The sequence below is a fragment of the Chiroxiphia lanceolata genome, chromosome 1, assembly GCF_009829145.1.
Source record: "Chiroxiphia lanceolata isolate bChiLan1 chromosome 1, bChiLan1.pri, whole genome shotgun sequence".
Lineage (NCBI taxonomy): Eukaryota > Metazoa > Chordata > Aves > Passeriformes > Pipridae > Chiroxiphia > Chiroxiphia lanceolata.
In genome coordinates this window covers 104,054,784-104,065,500 of record NC_045637.1, presented here as the reverse complement: position 1 = coordinate 104,065,500, position 10,717 = coordinate 104,054,784, and positions in this window count along the sequence as shown.

The window sequence follows — 10,717 nt, the reverse complement described above, 5'->3', positions numbered from 1 at the left end:
CTCTGCAATTGTCTGCTTCATGGGAACATATCAATGTGATTAATGATCCCTCTGTGTAGCAGGATATTTCCATTGGAGTGCTATGGGAAATGCAATGGAAGACAATCAAAAGCTCTGGATTTAGGGATTAGTGGGGACAAGGAGAGAATCTAGATCTCAGATTCCTTTCAATTTATCATATGATTAGTAATTTCTTGCCTGGCTATTGTTGTTTCCCTGCTAATTTGTGCTGCTTTGGCAATGACTGCAAAAATGAAGTGATTTGTGAGGTGGTAGTTAACTTCTTCAGAAGAGAAAGGATTTTAAATTTACCTATCAACCACTGCACAGCTAAGAATATTCTTAGTGTCATGATCAGAAGCATCTGCCTCATGGGCAGCTGCAGCAGTGAAAGGAGGAGAATGCTGGGGAGCCATTTGCCATTGACTTGTCTTCCTTGATGCAAGGAACTTTATATGAGTTTAGTTAGTACGGAAAGTTACAGGCTGGAGGTATCACATAACATCATAAACTGTGAGCTACTTTCTCTCCATTATCACTTTCTGTCTCCACTGGTTGAATTAAAAGGAAATGGTCACCTTGCTCAGTTTTCTTAAAGTATGTTCATAGTTGCTTGGTTGGAAGAAAGGCTCTTTATTAAATCTTCATTTGGATCCTGGAAAAAAATTTAATTTCAAGAATTTTTAAACTGAGACAAGATACTACAGAAAGGTGTAATTGAAGGCCTTGAAAGTACTATAGTGCTAGGACAAGATTCCAGACTGTTGAACAGTCCTTTGTGCAGAGGACAATTTTACCCAGGAAAAAAGAGGGAGAACATCTCACCAAGGATTCACCAGCACAACACAAATTTTCTAAAAAAAAGTCATAAGTGACACGTGTTCAAAGCTGCCTTAAGCTACTTTTTGTAAGAGAAGAACTGACTTTATTATCTTAAGCCTCTAACTTATTAAAACTTGGTTGTGATATTTTCTTTATAGTTTGCATTGTGTTTCAGGAAATACCTTGTGACTATGGTTATGAATATAAAATTAATAATTCATTATATACTATGGAGCATCATGATTTTTAATAAAACTTGAAGCTTATTTATGCAAGGGAAGTATGCTTTCATATAGTGGGATGTTTGTTCCTCTGGAAGTTTTTAATAAAATATTACTAAAAACATGCAGATCACATTTCAACAAAGCTAGTACTTTACATAGAAGTGCAAACAAGATCTCACCACTATAGATAGTTTTCAGAAGTGCAGGCAGGTAAAACAACAATATGAGAAAAGCACACTAGAAAAGATTTAAAAAATATATTTATTACTTAGAAGCATAAGTGCTCACACCTTTGTACTTGTAGTTTAAGGTCAAATACAGCTGTGCACTTACTCTCTCTGGGTTGCACCCCTACTTTGAATGCACTTTGTTCTGTGCATTCAGAGCTGCTGTGCTCTTTACCTTACAATGACGTCTGCAGAGGAATGGAATTGTGAATCACTCGGACCAGCAGGCAGAGTTATGAGGCTTTGGTGCAGAAAATAACCTCCAGATTGTGACAAGGTGCTGACTTATCATCTCCTGTGTTCTGCTTGCTCTGCTTCTTAGTTCAGAGAGGTGCTGGACAATCCTGGCCTTCTTAGGCAGCAGGACTTCTATAAACAAGCCCTACTTTCCTGTCTGACCCCTCAATAAATTGACAAAGATGCTCTCATTACAGGCTTATGCTTGGTTCAAAGCCCATGAGAAGACTGAAATGCAACAAAAAACTTTTTTGTTTTCTTACTTCCTATGATATCAAACAGAAAATATTTTCCCTATAGCTTGGAGATGCTAGCATCTGTAGACTTCACACTTTTGGAAGACCATGGAAGAGATTACTTCCATGATGGGTGGCGTGGTTTATTTTATTGTATTTGCTGATTAAGAGGGTCCAACAGTAACTGGGTTAGGCAGTGGCTAGATTTTCTGGATAAAAACTGAGCAGGAAGAGAGAAGGACATGAACTACCAGAGCAGAATATCATGTGTGTCATTAGAAAGATTATTGGAACATGACAGAAGAGCTATTGTGGTGATAAAGCACGCACTGAAGAGATGCTTCTTTGGAAACAGAGAAACAAAAGCTGTAACAGTAGATCAACACACACATTTATAGAAGAGCTATTAAGAGTTAGGAAGGAAAGCACAATCTTTGTAACTGAGAAAAACACAAAGTTTGGCATTGTGTGTCTTCGCAATATGTAAAACATTATTCGTGAAAATGTTCATGCCTTCTAAAAATTATAGGGGTTTTTGGATTTTGTAAAAGGAAGAAGTGTTCAGAGTTAGACAAGCAGAATTAATAGTACGGCTTCATCTTTTCCTCCATTAGCAAGACTAGCACCAAAGCTCTGGAACCAATTCTAGTATTCATACTCAGAAAGCATGAATAAAGAGAAAACTGACAAAAAATGAATGCCTTATAGTCTGGAGAAGTGACTTACAATAAAAGCTGAAAAGCTTTAGTAAACAACCTATTGAGATGTAACTTTCTAGTCTATACATATGTTTCTATGTATGATCAAAACATACAGAACATGTCTACCAATTCCAGTTTTTTGGTTTTATGCTATAATTATTTTAAAAATTATTTCATGTAACAGGTTGAGTTGGATCTTCCTGTACTCGACCCATTATACAGCCACTGCAAGCCAAGTAGTACATGAAACAATTTTAAAATTCTTTTTCCTGTAGTAGAAAAACATAAAATAATATGCAATAACCGAAATTAGAAATTCAACTGACATATATTAGAAACGTAGAACAATTTTAGGTGGGTTTTTTTGTTCATAGTGGGGGTAACTATCCATTAGAAATCTTAAGTTATTGAATAACTCTGTAACAGACATACTCTACCACAACTGAAAATATGGGGGCTTGAAGCAGGAACCTTTGTGGCCATTGTGATGCAGAAAGTTATGTTAAATTATTGCAATAGTTCTTTATGTCTGTGTTTCTGTATATTTGGACTACGACAGCAGGCACAACAGAACCCTATGGATCCCTTCAGGGACAATGAGCTGTGGCAATGGATTTGTCATATACAGGATGGAAGAAGTCCTGTCAGAGATGGACTAGTGAAGAAAATGAAAACAGTTCAAATGTTATAGAAACCGAAGTTTTTAAGGTGGTTTAAACAGGTTTTAAAATGGCTTTTACCTTTTTGCAGAGTCACTGTCTCCCTCTTCCCGACACCCCCTGTGAAGCTATTGTCTCCCATACAGAGTGTCCTGGGAAGGTGTCCTGCGGTGTTTCTCATTGGTCCCTTGTTAACCCCTTCCTATTGGCTGTTGACCCTTTACCTGATGGTTTTTTCTATGTGACCCTGAACTTGTGATTGGTCCCCTTTTGACCCTCCTGAAAGCCTTATAAACCCCTACCCCACAATAAACTTCCTCTTTCGTCCGTCCCTCCCTGGTGGTCTGTGTGCTCCTTGCGGGGTCGCAGGGCCACGTGCTGGGGGGCAGGGGGAAGAGCATTCACCTCGCAGGTAATGGGCTAGCAGCCTAAGGCCTGGAGGTCTCCCCCATCCCACTAATCAGTCGTAATGAGCTATTTAGCAACAGAGTTTTCTGGGATCTTTCACAAAGGAAAAGCAAAGCTGTAGAGCACTATTCTGTCCATTCTTATGAAGATCTGCAGCTATGTTGATGGTAGTTGCTCTTTTCTTTCTGTTCTAGGGAAAAATCAAAAAATCCCCCCCTTTTTTTTATGAGAAAGATTATTTCCTCTATGAAAAGACTCCTTTTAAACACTTGGAACCACAAGAACCACTAATGTGCAAGTGAGAGAAAGAAATAATATAGGAAAGATAATACTAAGAAGAAAAGGCAAGGGTCAGAACTCCAGGTTTAGGTAAGGACTCCAAAGAGAGAATGTGGGGAAAAAAAGTCTAACAAAAGATAGCAGAAGTCGTTACATTGCCAATAACAAAAGGAGCAGTTGAAAATGTCTGATAATTGGTTCAAGATAGCTTTTTTATAGAATCTAAAGACTGACAATGAGTAGGGTTCTAATTGCCCATTAAAAGAATTATATCAATACAGTAAATGAAGTCCTAAATGTCTCAAGATGTTTTTTTTTGTCTTTCCCCTTTTTCAGGGTTATAAAAATAGTTGTTGAAAATCAGCTTTGGTGGCTCTGGCTTATAGATGCATTCTTTGCTGTTGTAACTACAATCAGCTGCTTGACTAAAATTGACACTGATTTATTAATTTACCAGATCAGAAGATCAGTAATAACTTGTCCTCTTCCTCCTTAGCATTATCTTCAAGTTTACAGTCAGGTCTCACAGATATTTTCACTACATTAACTATACATTATGGTCTTGATAAAAAATCCATTTGAGTCTGCAAGAGAATTTCCCCTCATTACTGTTGGATCAGGCTGAGTTGGACTTTCTGGATATGTCATTTGGCATCTGTCCATACCATAAGCTGTACTGTGCTCTATTCTTTGGAAGTATACTAAATGTTTCTTGAGCACAGGATTGTCTAAATCCAAGAATTTACCTAAGAAAGAACACTTTCTGGAAATACTTTGTGGATAGAAATACTAGAAACATTTTCCAAATGAAACATTCTGTATCTGTAGATTCCACAAAAGAATTCATGAAGACCCTCCTTATACGAGAATATGAACACTTTCCAGTATTTAAGCACTCAGACATAAAAATGGCTAATGCATTTTTATCATTCTTTAACGAACAAAATTCCTAAAGGAAACAGTACAGCCTGATAAAATGTATGGTATTTGCTACTAGGCATTGATGCTCCATGCCAGGATGTGCAAGAAACGCTGTCATGGAATGTAGGTGTGCATTTCTGGAACATGGCCAGGCATACACCTGCTACCTGATGACAGAAAGCGTTTTGATCTCACTGTAAGTGTGCCAAGTAATAGAAAGAGACTGTAGAACCTTTGGGGGAAAAGATGGCAGGTGACTTGGCTCCCAGAACAATTAATTTGTGTCATGATTTCCTCTTGAATCCTAATAGGTCGTCTTAGGTAAAAAAAAAAGATAACATGTTGGCTGAGACAGGATTCTTGCAAAATCGGTTTGTTTCAGAAGCACCAAGTTTGGGTAGTCCTCTACTTACAGTGGTCCAGGAACATCCATACTATATAGAACAATATTAGTCATAACGACTTATTGAGTTAAGAAATTGAAATTTATAATTAGTCTATTTTAATATATCCTTCCATGACTGATATACCAATAAGAATCAATATTCACCTCACATTTATGACAGTATTCATATTAACTTACATTTCATTCTAATGTGCACGTATTACCATTGTAATGAGCATTTCAGAGATCCTCAAGGCTCCTTGAATAACACTTCTTCACTCATTGTCAGAGGAAGCACTGATGTCCACAAATGAGAATCTTCAAAATAATATACTTCAGACTGCCAACCTTTAATGACCAAGCTAGAGAACTGAAGTTTTTCTTTTTTTCAGGAATAACATTTATCATTTTCGAATCTCTATTTGCACGGCTATATATGACCAGAAATTTGGACAACTGAACTTGCCCGTTAATGTTGTTAATGGTTGAGTTCCTGATTGTATGGACAACAATCGTCTTTCTAATCATGAAAACCAACATTTAGATTTTTGCTGTAATAAGACTTTTCTTAGTGTGTAGTGTTTCTAATTCAGTGAGTGAGGCCTTTTCCTAAACAATTACAAATGATAAATTTGGCTAAAGAAAAAGATGGTGCTGAAAACTGAAACCAAGACAATTATGTAACTTGTCATTGAGAAAATCACCAGTTACAATGCTCAATGATGCAGAGCAACTGAGCAATATAAGCAGCAATGTCCTTATCAGATTGTAAGTTTCACCTGTGAAATTGAAATTTCTGGACATTGAGGGATAGGGCAGACATGAAATGCATCTTTGGCAAGGCTATGACTTCATCCTGTGGCCTTTACCTATAGGATCAGATTTGCCTATCATATTAGCAATTATCTTGTTCACAGAGTGAGCAGCGAACAGTCTGTTCAGGGACTTGTCTCTTGTTTGTTTTAAGATAATGTGATAGTCTTTCTGAATAAGAATCTCTAATGCAAGCTGACTAACATCAGCCTATCCCATGACTGCCATCTTAGATAGCAAGCAGGCAGGCACATTAATTTAGATTCTGCAGTGACAATTGTTTTATCTCAAATCGGTAAAGTCACACTCAAGATCATTCTGTACTGTTCCTGGGAGTGGCTTCAGAAGTTCTGCTGCTTGTCATCATCAGCATCTTTTCACTAGAAATTTGAGGACATATTTGTGGAGCACAGTTACTGGGGTCTTGAGGAAAATAATAGGCTTTAATTGCCCTAACCAACCTCATTTAGGGCTTCCACTTTCACCTGCCACCAACAAACACAAGAGCCCAATTTCAGCTTAACTCTGGGCCTTTAGTGCCAGTCTAAGCTATGTCGTAGGAGTGCTTGGCCAGTGCTAAGCCACAATGTTGATCCTGATCTGATCTGCAGACTGACTTCCTGGCTTGACCTTGAACCTGCCTCAACACTATTGATCACTGGACTGTGTCTGACACGGGCTGTGATTGCTGAACCTGATCCTGACTCTGACCTGCAAACTGACTTCCTGGTTTCACTTTGAACCCACCTATCACCACAGACTTGCCTGATGATCTGGATTCCTGATTGAGGCTGGTGCCATTTCTGGGGCTGAGGTATCCAGTGAAGGGCATGTAATACTGTAGTAACGAGCAGTTTCTAGGTCAAGCCAGGAAATCAAGTCATCAGGACAGGATCTGGCCCAATAAGATACCTGACCATATTCAGGCCTGCCTGCCATGGTATGACAGTGACCAGGGGAAAGGACCTGATCTTAAAAGGAGCTTCCAAGTAAAGAGAGGATGCTACAGACAAGCCTTTCACCCTTCTTCCTTAGATAGCTCCTTTAACACAAGTCAGATCCAAGATGACAGTGTGGCAGAGAGTTGTTCTTGAATGCATACAGCCAAACCCCATGGAGAGGATAGGAGGTTGCAGAGGCAGTAGGTGCACTGGAGCCCTGTCAACAATAAACTCAACTGAACCAACCAGCACAGCATGGTTGTCGTTCACCAGCAAAATGAACAGTAATGACCAATAAAATCTGGACGAAAAGACAGAATAGTCAAATATAGCATGAATTATTTACAAGAAGAGCAAATAATATCATGCACTGGATGCTTATACTATCCAGATCTGTGACACGAGCTCTTTTGGGAGTACTTATCTATTTTTAATTTAAAAAAAATATGAAAAGCAGAGATTCTGTTTCTGGCAGTTTTTGAAGTCTCAAAGTTTAATTTCATTCTCCATTAGAATAAAACAAAGAAAACATTGTTTCAAAATAATGCTGTTGGAATGAAAACCTGAAGATTCTCCATATATTTCCTCTTCATTTATCTTCTTATGTGCTCTTAAACACCTGTTGTCAAAATGTCTCACACTGAAACTTCATAGATTGTGGGGTATATTTCAAAAATATATCTACTGCAGGGAAACCATCCAGTTTCTGTAGAATGACTTTCTTTTAGAAAGTCCTTACCAGCTATAACACTGGATAATGATTTTTGTGTGTTTGTATATATGTAATTTTAAAAATCTGTTACTATTTTTAAAGATCAGTTCAATTCAGCACAATCTTCTATACAGTATGAAACAAAAAACATTATCAAATAATTTCTACATCATGTCCTTCACTTCCATATGAGTTATGATAGACATTTTTCATATATGCAGGTGGCCAGTTGTGATTTAAAACCTTCAAATGAATCTTCTGCTTTTCTAAGTAAAATATTCTGTGGCTTACTATTCCCATTTTTACAGCCTTATTAGTTACATCTGTAACTTCCCTGTAGTCTGAGTATAGCTGGTGTGAACTCCCAACCACTGGATTTTATTAAGACCTTTTTTTTTGCAGAGTAAAGGAATAATGACTATAAAAACTGCTTTCCTTATGTGAAGTGGTGTTCAAGTCACCTTTTAGTGTTCTTTTAGATAAAATAAATCGAGCTTCTTTAGTACCTCAGTACAAACCCAACAGCACTGCCCTTGATTGTTCTGATGAATTACAGTATAAATGCATCATAATCACGATCTAATGAACAGTTACAGCTGGTCAGAAGGTCAGAGGATAGGAATGAAAAGCTACCAGCAGAAAGAAAGGAAGTTGCATCTAGGAAAAAACATATTTTTGAATATTTTGTTTCTGAGCTTCCGATTTGGCTTCACAATTTTCTGAGGGTATTTCCATGTTGTGATAAAGTTCTGTGTCTTATCTCGCATTACATTTTGCTATTAATGAGGTTTGGGCAAAGGAAGAAACAGCGACATATAAAACAGAGAAGGAAGTGAATTCAGTGGAAGGAGTTGAAGGACATTTGTTTCTTTTTCTTCGCATATATTTTATAACTTTCACTACCAGTCCTGAGATTGTGTATAATTCAGCATAACATTTTCTATAGCAGGAACGTTATAGATTACCTAATTATCATATCAGATTACCTAATATACTGATGCCAGAAAGTGCCCATGAGCAGTGACCATCTTTAAATATTTTAAAAGAAAGTGGAAAAAAAATCCCCTCTGGAGGGATGACTATGGCATAAAACAGCCTCAAGGGAAGAGATGCAGCTGTATGCCAAATCAAGGCCCTGTAAATGCTTCTCAGGAAGAGCTGAATTCTGAATATGCAATTTGAGGCATCTTGAAAAGAGTATATTTCAGGACAATTGCAGAAAACTGGCCCCACTCTGAACAATGAATTTAAAAAATCCAAAATAATTAATCAAACAGGAATGACTTGACCTCTTCTTTGAACATGTAATTTGTCTGAATATTTGAAATCTAGACATACTTCTTAGATATCCATCCTCCTCATGCTTCTTAAAATACACCTATAAAATGACATTTAGTAGACTTGGCCTTCTAAGATCACAGCCAGCCATTAATTACAATTAAATAAATGATACCACAGTTGACTTCACTGAATTGACACAAAAGCAGTTTTCAGGACAGGATATAATGATAGATTAGTGGTTTAAATTGTGATTCCTGCAAAATGAGTTTTTGCAAGAAAATCAGATCAGAAAAACAAACACTAGAAGTCTGATTAAGTACCTTAATTTTCTAGTTGTATCCTTCAGCAGGATGAAAGCACTCAATATGTCCTCTTATATTCTTGCCTGCTTAAACTGCCCTCAGGTTTTTATATTATAGCAAGAAATAACTTTGATTTAGTTCAGGTTAGTATTTGGTTTGCTTCTTAACTGATTTTTTAAATGCTCTTGGGATCTGTTACATATCTGTGAGACAACCCACACAAAAGGTAATTTCACTTATTTCCTTTGCCTAAACTTTAAAAAAGGATTCAGTAAAACTGAATTTTTGGGATTATAAAAATCTTGACAAAGAAGAAGACTATGTTACTTGTTTCTTTGAAAAACAGTAGTACAGGTGTGTCCTTCTCCTTTGGCTCAACAAATATTGAGTAGTTTGGGGTATATACAGAGCCTCATTTTTTTTGCCAATTGACTAAGACACATATAAGATAATTGAAAATTTTCAGAAAACAAGTCGTTAGTTCTGGCAAATACATTGATGACACTGAAATAAAAACCATCTTTAGAAGGAGCTTATACTTCTTCTATCAGAATGCTCTTTGAACACTGCACAAACCTCCAGAGAGAACTGCTATTAGCCTCATTTTATAGACAGTTAGGACAATATGACAGCATAAAGAGCTGGAGTAATCTGCAGGAAGCCCACATTCTAGACAACTCCCTGAATTTAGTTTGTTATTAGCTAAGTAATTTTTCCTTGACTGGTATTTTATTTTATTCCCTTTGACTGATTCTTTAGAGATGCATAACCTTTTCCCTTCCCTAAGCTCAGAGATTTAATTTGGGATTTCTGAATTTGAGCTTAAGACATCACACAAACATTTGGAACCTAATTCAGTTTATCCCAGCATGAATTCCTAAGTTCAGAGTGAACCTTACTCTTACAGAACATGAAATGAAAGCATTTGCTGATGAGGTTTTTTTGAGGTAATATAATTTCAAACTCAGAAAGTAAGAACAGTAAACCATGTGACTTAAGTCTTGTACTTGTTAATTTCTTTCTGATGTTAATTCTGTCAGTGGAAATGAGCTTTACTCTTTTACCTGTATAAGCAGCTGCTGTTTGATAGTGGATGCATCTGATTTTTTTCAGAGGCATTTTTAATAAAGCAAGTTTACATATTTTTCAAAAGGAAAAAAGCTATTATTTGGTCCAAAATTATTTTTATCTCCCTTACTATTAGGTAGAAAAATCTATGAAAACACATTTAAGCAAAGTTTATATTGCTACTCTCTTTTTCTAGAGAACTGTGTGCATTGTATGTCATTGTGCCAATGTGAAGCTGAACTGTGTTTCATTTGCTTCTGGGACTGAAAAAGAAGCAAGTACTATTTGTTCATGATAAGACTCTAGAACTGGCTGTGAAATGATAAACCAAGGGAGTGTAGTTCAGTGAGCTGATTGGAAAATTGGACAAAGAGAGTATTTTCAAGAGGGAAATAATAAATCTGCTTTAAAGGGTCATTTTGGATTGTGAACAGTAGTTAAATAGTAGGTGCAATAATTCACACCCTTCTATTCAAGGTGTGATTGTATTCCAGGAGACTG